Source organism: Cervus canadensis, chromosome 24 (genome assembly GCF_019320065.1).
Source record: "Cervus canadensis isolate Bull #8, Minnesota chromosome 24, ASM1932006v1, whole genome shotgun sequence".
Lineage (NCBI taxonomy): Eukaryota > Metazoa > Chordata > Mammalia > Artiodactyla > Cervidae > Cervus > Cervus canadensis.
The window spans coordinates 45,221,583-45,235,493 of NC_057409.1; the positions used below are offsets into that span (position 1 = coordinate 45,221,583).

At 41.8% G+C, this 13,911-nt stretch overlaps 1 long non-coding RNA gene across 1 annotated transcript in view; it reads left to right on the forward strand.

Annotated features, from left to right (window-relative positions):
* Positions 1-13,911, forward strand: part of LOC122426724 — a 79,303-nt gene that overhangs the window by 7,864 nt on the left and 57,528 nt on the right. The window lies entirely within an intron of this gene.

Consider the following 13,911-nt stretch of genomic DNA (forward strand, 5'->3'; position numbering starts at 1 on the left):
ACAGGATCGGGACCAACTTCCAGCCCAGCCCTTTTTCCATGACCCCGCTCTGCCCTTTCCCTCCTCATATTAGCAAATTCACTTCCACTTTAGACCTAAGGTGCTAATGGCAGAGCTGTTATTTTAGCAGCGTGTGAAAGGTCCAAGGGTAACAAAAAATTAAAGTCACACTTCTCTTTAAATAATTATTTCAAAGACCCCTTTAAAAATACATTGGATTTTCCTGCCAGATTAAAGTCCTGGGGAGTCTTCCAAAGATTTCTTGGCTGGCCAGTGAGCATTCTGCACCCTCCCAGCTCCACACTTCTCTCACTAACTGTTATGAAATCTTCTAAGGCACTCATGCAGCACATGGCTAGGAGTTGAGAAGAGTGCAAAAGAGATCTCAGAAATAACACTCACCAGATCTCTGACCAGTTTTTCCTGAGATGTGGGTAGATAAGTAAGCTCTACGAATGGCTGGCCATCCAGAGTGGACAAACTGGCATAACTGCTCTGAGTGTGCTTTTGTAGAGTTTAATGTGATAATCCAATAAAACTTAGAGCAAAGTTAATCTGACACATACAGCGGTGTACATAATAGTTATTGTCCTACATGGTAATTAGGCATAAATGAAAGCAGCTCCCATAAATGCCTATAATTAGATTTGGAATCCCTCCATGGGTGGAGGAAACAGAGAATTTAGAAAATGCTATTGCATGCTTAATATACTACAATGTTTTTTCTTAAAGAAAATTGCCTTCAGCTAGTTGCTCTGATGCCCATTTTGTGACAGAGTTCTGAATCTTTCAGTGCATGATGGTTATTTTTTTTTTTTTCCTCTCTCAGCTGCTTCTCTAGGATTAGAGAGATAAGGAGGAAGGGACTGAAATGCACCATACGGCTCCTTGGAAGCTGAGCATATAGTTCTACTATCACAAGAGAAGGATTTTCAGAATGGGTGAAGGGAAAACGCTTTGAGTATAGAAGAAAATGACTAAAATGAGAATTCTTTTTGAACAGTTGAGTCAAATTTCTAGTTTTCATCTTTGTTTGGTTCGTCTCCTAACAGATGCTGATCAGTGTTAGTGTTGAGTTCTTGATGCTGTGGACCTCTCAGTCCCTACAGCCATGACCACACAGTGGGAGACCGCGGTCCCCCTTTTTAGTTGGTGAGCACCTGCCTCATGCAGCACAGGCTTGGGGCAGGAGGTAAGGGTCGATCAGGCAAGGTCCCTGTTCTCCAGGAGTCTGCATCCTAGGTGAGGAACAAGCCCTGTAAAGAGAAGGCTCTGACATACATATGAAGTCACAGCGGAGTCTGCGGGGGCACAGGACAGAGATTGGAAGACCTCTGCAAACAAGGCGGCACTGCAATGGAACTTGGCGACAGGGTTTTCAGTACAGAAAAGGACAGGAGGGCCTCCCTCCCAGGCTGAGGGGGCGCAGAGAGATGGAGGCTGTGCAGGAAATAATGGGGAGCTGCTGTGGGGGAAGTTGTGGGAAATGAAGCTGGGTAGAAACAGCTCGGAAGGGCCCTGGACATCCGAGAAAGGGCTTGGACTTCCCTGTAAAGGCAACAGGAAACAGGGCATGCATCCCACACTAATGGCCTGGGGCTGGGCTCCCAGAGTTGGGCCCATGGGCTAACATCTTGGAACAGCCCCTTCTGTGGGATCCGTGCAAGAGTCCAGCTGCTCCTCGCTCTCCATCCTCTCCTTTCCACCTGTTCCTCACTCGAACTAGTGTGGCCAGCTGCAGTGGGGAGGAGGAGTCAGTGCAAACAACCTTCCATGCCAGCACCTCATCCTTCACACCACTGGTTCCCAGGCCAGAATCTCCAGCAGCTGCCACTACTTCCCCGGGGAGCCCAGACAGTTGTCGCTTTTGGCATGTGGAGCTGGTAGAGATTTGCTATTCCTCTGACTCAGGCTTACCCAGCTCTCTGGCTTCCTTGGGAAAAACTCAAGCAGACTTAGGGACTGACTTTCTTTATGTCTTTAGTTGTGGATGATATTTTCTGGGAAGATTCTGGTCTTTTTCCACAGATAGTTGTGGTTTTGGCGAGCTCCTGAGAGGAGGAAGACTCATGGTCTTTCTCCTCCACCATCTTGGCTGGTCTCTCAGGAGCTAATTTCGAGCAAGTCTGAGCTCAGAATCAGAGAGACATCCCAGCCTAGCAAGTGAACCCTAATCCCCACCTGCACCCCAGATGCTTGAGATCCTTCTTAGAATAGTCAAAGCCTTCCACAGTCAGGAGCCTGGGGGAAACATTATCCACTATAAATGAGTTTCAGTCTCACCAAATTGTTTCTTTTCATGTAATATGGAGGAACAATGAGAATTTTAAAAGCACAGGGCAGTGAAGTTGAAGGAAGAGACAATTCCCGATAAATGCCAGGCACCGTGATAGGTAACTTACATACATTATGTAAACTGATTCTCACCACAAGCCCAGTGTGATGGGTGTTACTGTTCCATCTTGGAAAAGAAATTAATGCTCAGAAATTTTAGGTAACTTGTTTAAGTGAGGCTTGGGATCCCAGAGTTGTCTACCTAGATGACCCTGGGAGAGAAAAGGAGAGGCTGTATGGGCCAATTTCTATGCTATGTAGGCAGTGAGAGACAGGTTGTCCCAAGGGCTTGGGGGCACTGGTGGCCTGATTTAAAGGAGCTTGCATTTCAGTTGGGCATGAAATCCTAGAAGTTAATGACATCTGGCATTTTAGCTTAAGCACAAAACTGTCAAGGACTAATCACAGAATCTTAGAACTAGAGGATTTGTCTTACAAATGATCTTATCCAATCCTTGTTTCACTGATAGGGAAACCAAGGCCAAAAGAATGGAAACAATTTGCTAGGATTAGCTCATTTGTGAAAGAGCTGTGATGAGAGCCTCAGTCCTTACCAGCTGAGTGGAATATTCACTGCCTCCGCAATAGACAATCTCCCTAATTGTGCCATGCGATTTTTATGCCGTGTTTCTGCTTCCACTGGTAAAGCCACTGATAGACCCAGGTCTGGCTGGGGTGCCTGGTAGGGGAGATGGTGGATTTTGAGTGCCTCTGGCAAGGTCAGGACAGGGCGAAAAACAGGAGCAAGGAATAACAGTTTTTTCCCCCCTAAGTTTTAGTCCTGCCCATAAAATTTATGACAAATTAATGCCCTCTAGAAATAGTGGTAACTCTCCTCTGAAAAGTATTTAACATTAACAGAATAATTTTGACATCAAACCAAGTTCAATAAAAAGGACTTTTGTCTAAATTCGTAATATCTTTGAGGTCTAATGACCAAATTCAGGTATTCCAAGGCAGTCATGGGATATGTGCTGAGACCAATACATTATGTATATCATTAAATTTAATATTCATGTAAATTATCTATAATCGTGGAACAGGGAAAGTTGTTTTCCCGACTGCCAATTGTCCCATGTTGTTTCTCTCTACCCCTGGGGAAATTTCTCAGAATAAGACATAAAACTCACTCATTCTAAAGTGTAAATAGCTAACAATGCTTAAAGTAATTTTCTCCCAGGAGTATTTTCATTTTAACATTTAAGTCAGATAAATTATGCTTTATTGGAGAAACAACAGGCTTTATTTCAAGGTGGAAGAGAACCTTCTAGATTTAGTAGAACGTTCTTGGTGCTTCTGAAATCACACTATACCAGTGATCCTTTAGTCTTTTAGCCAGAAGAGTCCTTTCTGCTTGCAAAAATAGTAGCTTCTGATTAGTTAATGTAAATTAAATGTCTAGAGTTTGCCTAATGCTGTAAATAGATAATAATAATGGGTTAAAACCAGGCATTTAAAGAATCACTTTACATAATGAAATTATTTTCATCCTCCCAAATCCCTGTGAGGTAGGTATTATTATCATCTTGATTTTATAGATAACCGATTCAAGTTTATAGAGGTGAAGTAAGCTGCTAAGGAAGTTTTGGTGTTCCCATTTCACAGCTGAGAAGACTGAGGCTCTTAATTACTCTTTGCTCCCTTGCTCCTAGATTTTCTAACAGAAAAGAGTATCTACTTCCTTTTATTTTATATTGTTTTGAGATTCTGCATTCTTTGTTATGTTTAGTAACAGGCTAAATCATTACAACTGAAATGAATATAAGTAAGTCCAGTTTGGCACACGTTCCAAGACCAAATCAATAAGGGCAGTATTCCATGAGGTTCATTTGTGAACCTATGTGACTACATTTTTTCTTAAACGGACATGGAAATCATGATGATTATAATCTTTTGAAAAATTCACGGTTGAAACAGATCCAACTTAATTGTGAGATTTGCTTTATGAGGTTCTGTGTACAAGTCATCAAATAAAAGAAAGAACAGAAGGTCACAGATTTCACATCCGTGCAAGCATATGGATCAGTGTTTAAAACATACACAGAGAGACATTTCCACACATCTGGTTTGATCCAGAAAAAATCAGGAAACTCAAAGTTAAAATACAAACCCTTTTCATTTGCATACTGTCTAAAGAAATATCACGGAATGTTATGGAAACACAATTCTAAGCATGGTCATGGGACAGACAGTTCAGTTACAAGTTAAATGAATAGCAGGGCCTAAAGGCTGTGAGTGGTAATTAAGACCTAGGGTCTGACTCTCCCTCTACGTCCATGTCGTCCCTCTTTATACAGCACAGATGACTGGAGTGGGGTAATCACAGAGACTCAGGCTGCACACTTGTAAGAGAGACAATAGCTTTTTTGCACAATTTTCAGAAAGAAATGAAAAATTATAATTTAATGTGGTTTTGTGCTAGAATCCTGACATTTTTTACCCTGATGAACCACATGTGAGGATTTCTTTACGGCCACAAGGTGTTGAGAACTCTTAGGAAAAAAGTATCAACAAGGCTTCAATTTAGGCTTATTATCTGGCATATTGTAGGCATTCAATAAAATTTATGGAACCACCCATTTCACAAGCCAGTAACTTCACAAATATATACTGAGTTTCCAACATGTCCCAGGGACTGTTCTAGGCTCATGGGATACAGCAGAAACAAAATGGAAAAATATTTTCTCTGATGTATTGAGGACCACATTCTAGTAAGCAGTACATAAATAAATACATAGACTATTTAGTGTGTTGAATGGTGATGTGTTCTGGTAGGCTGGACAATGGATCCCATAGATGTCCACATCCTAATTTCTGAAACCTATAAATAGCTACCCTATGGGGCTACATGATAGCTCAGCTAGTAAAGAGTCCGCCTGCAATGCTGGAGACTTGGGTTTGATCCCTGGGTTGGGAAGATCCCCTGGTGAAGGGAATGGCAACCCACTCCAATATCCTTGCCTGGAGAATCCCATGGACAGAGGAGCCTGGCAGACTGCAGTCCACGGGGTCCCAAAGAGTCGGACACGACTGAGCAACTTAGCACATGCACAGACCTGTGACTATGGTGAAAGGGAGACTGTGTTACTTCTCAGACTGGATCATAGAAGGTGACACAGCCTCTCTCTGGGATACCCACTCTTGGAACTCAGTCAGCATACAAAAAGGAAGCCCGATCAGCCACATGGCCACACCATTCACAGGTTGTTCTGAATGAGGTACCAGCTAACAGGCAACACTGATTATCAGGCATGTGAGTGGTGAACCTTCAGCTCCCAGCTGTTCTGTCACCCTCAGACTTGAAGACCCCAGTCACCGTGGACAGAGAAAAGCCATCACCACTGTGCTCATTCTGAATTCCTGAATTCAGAATTCCGCAGAATCTTTGAGCATAATTAAACAGTGGCTGTTTTAACCACCAAGTTTTGAGGTTGCTTGTTATGCTATAAAAGTAACTGAAATAGAAGGCCACATTGAGAAAGTAACATTTAAGCAAAAGCCTAAAGGAAGTAAGTGAGCACGGACAACATCAGGTGGAAGATTATTCCAGGCAGGGGAAAAGGTCACTGTAAAGCCCCCTGCGGGAGAATGCCTGAAACAGGAGGGGCTGCTGAGGCTGAAGCAGGGTAGGGAAGGGGGACGTGGGGGAAGATGAGTTCTGATATGTGTTGGAGGAGTGCAGATTGTGTAGGTACTTGGAGGCCATTGAAGCCATTTGGGCCTTTCCTCTGACTGAAACGGGAAGCTGCTAGGAGGTTTTTGAAGAGATTGTAGAATGATGTGACTTACACTGACAAAAGATCATTCCAACTTCTGTGTTCAGCGTTGACTGTAGTGGGACAGGACAGAGGCATGCAGAGCAGTCAGAGGGTATTTTTCTAATTAAGGAGAGAGTCTTGGACCAGGATTTGGATAATAGAAATGGTAAGAAGTGGTTGTATTTGCATATATTTTGATGGAGTCACTTCCCTGTCGCTCAGATGGTAAAGAACCTGCCTACAGTGCAGGAGACCCAGGTTTGATCCCTGGGTCAGGAAGATCCCCTGGAGAAGGGAATGGCAGCTCATTCCACTATTCTTGCCTGGAGAATTTCCTGGACAGAGGAGCCTGGCAGGCTAAAGTCCACGGGGTTGCAAAGAGTTGGACACAATTAAGCAACTAACACACACACTCATGTTTTGACAGTAGAGTCAGTAGATATTTAAAATATATCTTGAAGGTAAAGATACTGTGATAGATCAGATATAATGGGTGAAGAAAAGAGAATGATTGCAAAGATTTACCTAAACAACTAGAAGAATAGAGTTATTTAAGAAATTGGAAAATGCTAAAAAAAAAAAAAAACCCTGAAAGGGAAAATTATGAGTTCAGTTTTGGACGTAATAGGTTGAAATTCCCGCTAGCCATCTAAAGGTGGGCTATTGATGGACAGGTTTGGCATCCAGAGGAGAAGTGTAGGCTAAAGACATTAATCCAAGTGTACCCAGCCTTGAGATTGGCTGAGCCCAGCAAGGTCATGACTGGAGAAAGAAAAGAGGTCCGAGGACTAAACTCTGGGGCACTCTGATTTTAGAGGTCAGAGAGATAAAGAGAGCCAGCATCAGAGACTGAAATAGAGCAGTCCAAGAGATAGGAGGAAGACCAGGAAAGAAGTGTGGTTTCCTGGAAGGCAGTTAAAAACTGTTTCAAGGAGGAGGGAGTAATCAGCAATGCAAATGATGAGATCAAACAAGATGAGATCTGAGAAGGGGCCATAAGCTTTTGCAATGTTGAAGTCACAGGAGACCTTCATGAGCCCTGTTCCAAGAAAGTGGTCATGGTAGAAAATGAATGAATGACTGAACGAATGAATGAGTATTGGTTAACAGGTTTCACATGGGCACTTTTCCTTTGAAAGAATCTGGGATATTTTTCTGCCAGAAAACAAGGGAAAAAAAGACAACACAAAACCCGAAAAGTACTCTGAGGTGGCCAAAAAAGCGTCAGTTGAGTGCATTCAGATGTTGTCAAGCTGAGCTCTAGACTCAATGATAGTCTAAGGGATCACAGTTGCCAGGAGGCTAGGTTATGATGAAAACTACAGTCTTAAGCAAGAACCAGTCATACCCTTTGTTTGTTTCCAGCAGGTCTCAACCTTCCTTCCAAAGTGAAGATAATTTAGTCTCCTGGTTAAGAGCACCCAGCCTCTGGATTCCATCTGCCTCTATTTAAACCTTGATTTCACTAGTTACTAGCTGAGTGGGTAGCTTACTTAAGTCTCAAATTCCTCCTGTGTGAGATGGGGCTATTAACAATATCCACCACATATGGTGATGTAAAGAATGGGTTATATCGAACATGAGCAGCCTGATTCATGGAAAAATTTCAGTGAATGTTAGCTGTTATTCCTGTTAATTAATATACAGGGAGAAGAGGAGGTTGTTGTACTGGCCCAGGGTAAATCAGTGCTACACAAACAAGTGTTTAACAAGCTCATCTTTATGAGAGTAAGATTAGCTGGTTTAGCTCTAATGGGTATTTTCTGTAATTGCAGGATTTTATAGTCTCTGGTAATACCAAACATCCTTTATTATACTAGAATTGAAACGGTAAACGGGGGGGGGCTGCCATTTGTAACCTTTGTATTTTACTCTCAGGATCAAAATACACAATAAGGAGCTTTATAAATGGAAAAGTATTATTCGGATAGGTCAGTGCTGGCTTATTGCCATGACATTGTGACTTTGATGTTGACCATTTGGAGTTCCACTGTCCCAGAATTTGACCACCCGTGCCCTTCCCCAACCCCATCATTAATACACACACCTACTCAGTATGAGATGTTTGACTAGTGAAACTTTTCAGAAAACTTCTATACTCCAAATGGAGTGAATGAAAAATGCTTGGGAAGGCTAGAAAGGAATACCCAGAACTGCAAAAACATTTCTTTAAAAATATACAAAGTCTGAGTTGTTTTCAAATTTAGTATCCCAACATGTCCACATGATGTGATGCTGGCCTTTCTGAAAGTATATATTGCTCTAATGAAAAAATGAAAAGGGAATGACAAATGCAGCAAATAGAGATCACAACTCAACTTCCACACATGGAAACAATTGTCCAAATTATGGCAAAATCTGGCAGTCTCACTTTGGCCTCATTATTCATCTGAGAACAAAATCATAGAGCACAGAAAAGTTATCCTTGTATGTAGGTTTTGCTGCTTTTACATCTCCAAATGACTTTTGCCTGCTATTGTATTTCTGTTAAAAGCTAAGCTCCCCGCTTCCACTCAAATCAGATTTCTGAGACCATAGAAAACCATGAGATCATAATCCCAATGATTCAAATAAACCCTCTGAATTCTTGCCTCAGTTTCTTCACTTTTTACAAGGAAGCCTCTGTAGCTGGGAGCTTCCCCAGTGGCTCAGCTTTAAAGAATCTGCCTGCAATGCAAGAGACACAGGAGATGCCAGTTTGGTCCCTGGGCCAGGGAAGATCCCCTGGAGGAGGACATGGCAACCCACTCCAGTATTCTTGTCTGGAGAATCCCACAGAGCCTGGCAGGCAGCAGGCCATGGAGCTGCGGAGTCAGATATGACTGGAGCGACGGAGCAGACATGCACATACTCTGTAGCTGAGAGAAAAAAAGTCAGAATGAATATGCAAGCAAGAATGAACAGTGTCTGCCAGCATCTCTAGCAGGAAAACTGTACAAACCCCAAGGTTCCAGCCTTGTTTCCGCATGTGGGAAACACTGAGCTCTAAGCCTTTGCAACTCAGTGTAGAAAATGGACTGGAAACCTGAGTATCACCGGGAAGCTTGTTAGAAATGCAGAGTTTCAGGTCCTACCCCAGAGCCTCTGAATCAGAACTTGCATTTTAACCATTTCCCCAAGTGACCTTGTCGTTTTGTTGTGAAGTCATACCCAGCTCTTTTGTGACCCCATGGACTGTAGCTCGCCAGGCTCCTCTGTCCATGTAATTTCCCAGGCAAGAATAATGGAGTGGGTTGCCATTCCCTTCTCCAGGGGATCTTTCTGACCCAGGAATTGAACCTGTGTCTCCTGCATTGGCAGGAGGGTTCATTACCACTGAGCCGCCAGGAAAGTCCCCCAAGTGATCTGCATGCATGTGAAAGTTTTAGAAGCAGTCTCTGAGAAACTCTCACCCCTTGAGGAGCTTCCAAACTGCTTGTTCAGCTTGGTGTGATCCTGCATTTGCAAAACCAACCTCAGAGCCATGCAGGTGACTGACAGCTTTGAGGACAAGGGTACAGCAAGTCCCATATCATTATGCGTAAATGTTCCTCCTTACCCATTAAAAAGGTTCAAAAAATACTGCGCTCCTATATTCTACATAATGACCTTCCAGATTTCATGGCACCAATCATCTTCTGAGAGACTTCTGTGCCTGCACATATTAAATTAAACCTACTCTTTCTGCAAACTGTCAGTCCTTTGCTGCTGACTTTTAAGCCATGCCCCCTAAATGAGGTTATTGGAGAAAATATATCAGGCGTAACATAGACAAACTATAGATAGGTACTTGAGGAAATAAGATTAAAGCACCTTGGAGAAACAGGCCTAATTATTAACTGGTATAGTTTCTGAGTTCATTGAAATTCTGATTTTTGAATGTTCTGACAGTGTAGGGAAGACAGTGAAGCACAAACCTGCCTTGAGACTGGATTCATACGCACACAGCTGTTGCCTTAACTATCGGGTCATGCGTATAGCAGCTTTGTTTTTCTTGCCTTCCAGGTGTTTTCTGAGGATGCATTAAGCAGAATTTCAATGAGGCGGAGGGCTTTACTCAGTGTATAAATTACACTTAAATCTTCTCAAAGCAAGTTCGAGCCAAATTGTCCTCCTCTGCTTATTTGAGTCTGTTACTAAGGATGCAATGGAAATGACACTTTTTAAGCCAGGCTCTCATAAATCAGGTGTTTCCACACTTCTTGAAGTGACAATAGAAAGCCAATTGGAAAACATAATAGCGAAAGACACTGCTCCCAAACTGTCGTCAGACTTTGGAGTGAGTATAATGTTTGACAGGAAAGACTGTGTGTGAACATTATTCATTGCAACCAAGAGCCATTCAAAGGCACCTTCGGAGCAAAGATTAATGAAAGAAAATTCTCAGGAAGTAACATAATATTGGAACCTCTTCCTCTCCCCCACCTGCTTCTCCTTTGGGGAGATCCAGATTTAGCTTGGGACAAGATTTACGATTCTGAAGGTGTGATGAAAGGCAAGTCATAGTTTACAATGCTGTTACCAGGTAAGGGTTTCACCTCTGGACGTATAGTTTGACATTTCTTAGCCCGATCTGGATGTCCCCTTGGTGTTTAGGCCCAAGTAGACAGCACTGATGAGTAAGTATCAGGTGTCCCAGCTACATAGGTAACCAACACCCCAATTTTAATCATCCTCAGTTTGATTTGAGTTTGATGCCCTGTGGGTGCCTATCTCAATCCATCAAACTGTCAAATGTCAGACCTACCTTCTTGACACTTCATTAATATTCTTTATCCAATAGAATTGATCATGGACTCTTTGAAGAGTCAGCCCAGAGTTATTGCTTAAGAAGAAAGCATGGAAGGAAGACTGATTTCATCTGTCAGTCTACACTCATAAGCAGCTTAGATTTTCCTCTGAAAACTGGAGAGCTTAAAAAAATCTTTCTAAATTCTGTGGCTGAGACACCACGTCCCTAGGCATTCGAGGGACCCATCTCCTTAAAAAAGTGGAATGGTGATCTGAGAATGGAAGGCTCCCCACTTTCATAACTGAAGGCTACCAGACTGCTCACTGAGAATGTGGGTCGTTTTCTAATCAAAAATGAAGATGATCAGCTGTTCGGTCACTTTTCAGAATTTAACCATATACTTAACTATGACCCAACCTAAAGAAGGCTGACATTGGGACTAAGTATACTAACTATTCATTCTTTGAAGTTTGTGGTTCCCAACATTTTTGAGCATTAGGATTCAGTCTTTAAAATAGACTATTTTTCAGATCAGTTTTAAGTTCACAGCAATTCTGAGCAGCAGGAACAGAGATTTCTTATATACCTCCACATGTGTATAGGGCTCCTCCATCATCAACATTCCCCACCAGAGTGGCTGCTATTGTTCAGTTGCTCAGTTGTGTCCAACTCTTTGCAACTGCATGGACTGCAGCACTCCAGGCTTCCCTATCCTTCACCATCTCCCAGAGTTTGCTCAAACTCATGTCCATTGAGTTGGTGATGCCATCCAACCATCTCATCCTCTGCAATCCCCTTCTCCTCCCACCTTCAATATTTCCCAGCATCAGGGTCTTCTCCAATGAGTCGGCTCTTCCCATCAGATGACCAAAGTATTGTAACTTCAGCTTCAGCATCCAAGCAGTCCTTCCAATGAATATTTCAGGGTTGATTTCCTTTAGGGTCAACTTTTTCGATCTCTTTGCTGTCCAAGGGACTCTCAAGAGTCTTCTCCAGCACCACAGTTTGAAGGCATCAATTCTTTGTGTACCAGAGTGGCACATTTGTTATATTTGATGAGCTTATATTAATACATCATTATTGTCCAAAGCCCATAGTTTAAATATGGTTCACTCGTGGTATTGTACATTCTGTGGGTTCAAACAAGTTTAAAATGACATATATCCACCACTATACCATCACACAGAGAGGATTCCTTTTTAAAATAATATTTTGTTTTTAAAAAACTTTTATTTAAAAATGTTTTTAAATGCAGAAAATTTACAAGAAGAAAATAAAGAACCAGTTACCCAGATTTGTTTTTATGAATATTTTTGCTCAGTTTGTCATTTGTTCTCTTTCTTGCTATTTCTTAATATTACATTTTTGTGAACCACTTGAAGATAAACTATATATATTACAATCCTTAATCCTTTAATATTTAGTGGCCATTTCATAGTAATAGTGGAGATTCTCTTACATAACCACAATACAATGATGAACTTCAGTAAATTAATGTTAACATGGAACAACAGACTGATTCCAAATAGGAAAAGGAATACGTCAAGGCTGTATATTGTCACCCTGCTTATTTAATTTATATACAGAGTACATCATGAGAAACGCTGGGCTGGAGAAGGCACAAGCTGGAATCAAGATTGCCGGGAGAAATATCAAAAACCTCAGATATGCAGATGACACCACCCTTATGGCAGAAAGTGAAGAGGAACTAAAAAGCCTCTTGATGAAAGTGAAAGAGGAGAGTGAAAAAGTTGGCTTAAAGCTCAACATTCAGAAAACTAAGATCATGGCATCTGGTCCCATCACTTCATGGCAAATAGATGGGGAAACAGTGGAAACAGTGTCAGACTTTATTTTTCTGGGCTCCAAAACCACTGCAGATGGTGATTGCTGCCATGAAATTAAATGTTGCTCCTTGGAAGGAAAAGTTATGACTAACCTAGACAGCATATTAAAAGCAGAGACATTACTTTGCCAACAAAGGTCATCTAGTCAAGGCTATGGTTTTTCCAGTGGTCATGTATGGATGTGAGAGTTGGACTATAAGAAAGCAAGCCGAAGAATTGATGCCTTTTGAACTGTGGTGTTGGAGAAGACTCTTGAGAGTCCCTTGGACTGCAAGGAGATCCAACCAGTCCATCCTAAAGGAGATCAGTCCTGAGTGTTCATTGGAAGGACTGATGCTGAAGCTGAAACTCCAATACTTTGGCCACCTGATGTGAAGAGCTGACTCATTGGAAAAGACCCTGATGATGGGAAAGATTGAAGATGGGAAGAGAAGGGGCCAAAGGAGGATGAGGTGGTTGGATGGCATTATCGACTCGATGGACATGGGTTTGGATAGACTCAGGGAGTTGGTGATGGGCAGGGAGGCCTGGTGTGCTGCAGTCCATGGGTCGCAAAGAGTCAGACACGACTGAGTGACTGAACTGAACTGAATTGAATACAATATTTTTATCTAATCTATATCCATATTCAAGTTTTACCTACATCCATATTCAATTGACCCAGTAATGTCATTTATAGCACATTTCCTCCTTCCTGTAGAGGGTCCAGAGTAGGGTCAGGTATGGCATTTAGTTGTCATGTTCCTTTAGCCTCCTTTGATTTGGGACATTTCACAGCTTTCTATTTTATGATGTTAATATTTTAAAAAAATAGAATATCTCCTCCATTTTTCATAGAATGTTCTTTATTTTGAGTTGCCTAATTAGATTCAGGCTATGCATTCTTGGCTGAATGGGAATACTATGTATATGATATGGTGTTTGGATATTTTTTTTTAAGTAGAAAGATAATTTGCTGACTCCTACATGATCTGAATTTTTCTTTTATTTACTTGACCCACGGACAGGACTTAGTGTGCACTTTGAAATTTCCATGTGTTAGTGGCCCGTTGAGTGTTGAACCCTCTGTACTTTGCTTATTATTAATTCAGAAAAAAAATAGAAAATGATATATCCAGATCATGTTATCTTAGTTCCTAATGTTGGCTTTTTTAGAGGTTGATGCAGGAAATATTTGAGGAACGACTTTGAAAATTTTGCACAGCTATAATTGACAACATTATCCACCATGATGTCAACCCCTCCCCTTAATAGGATCTGC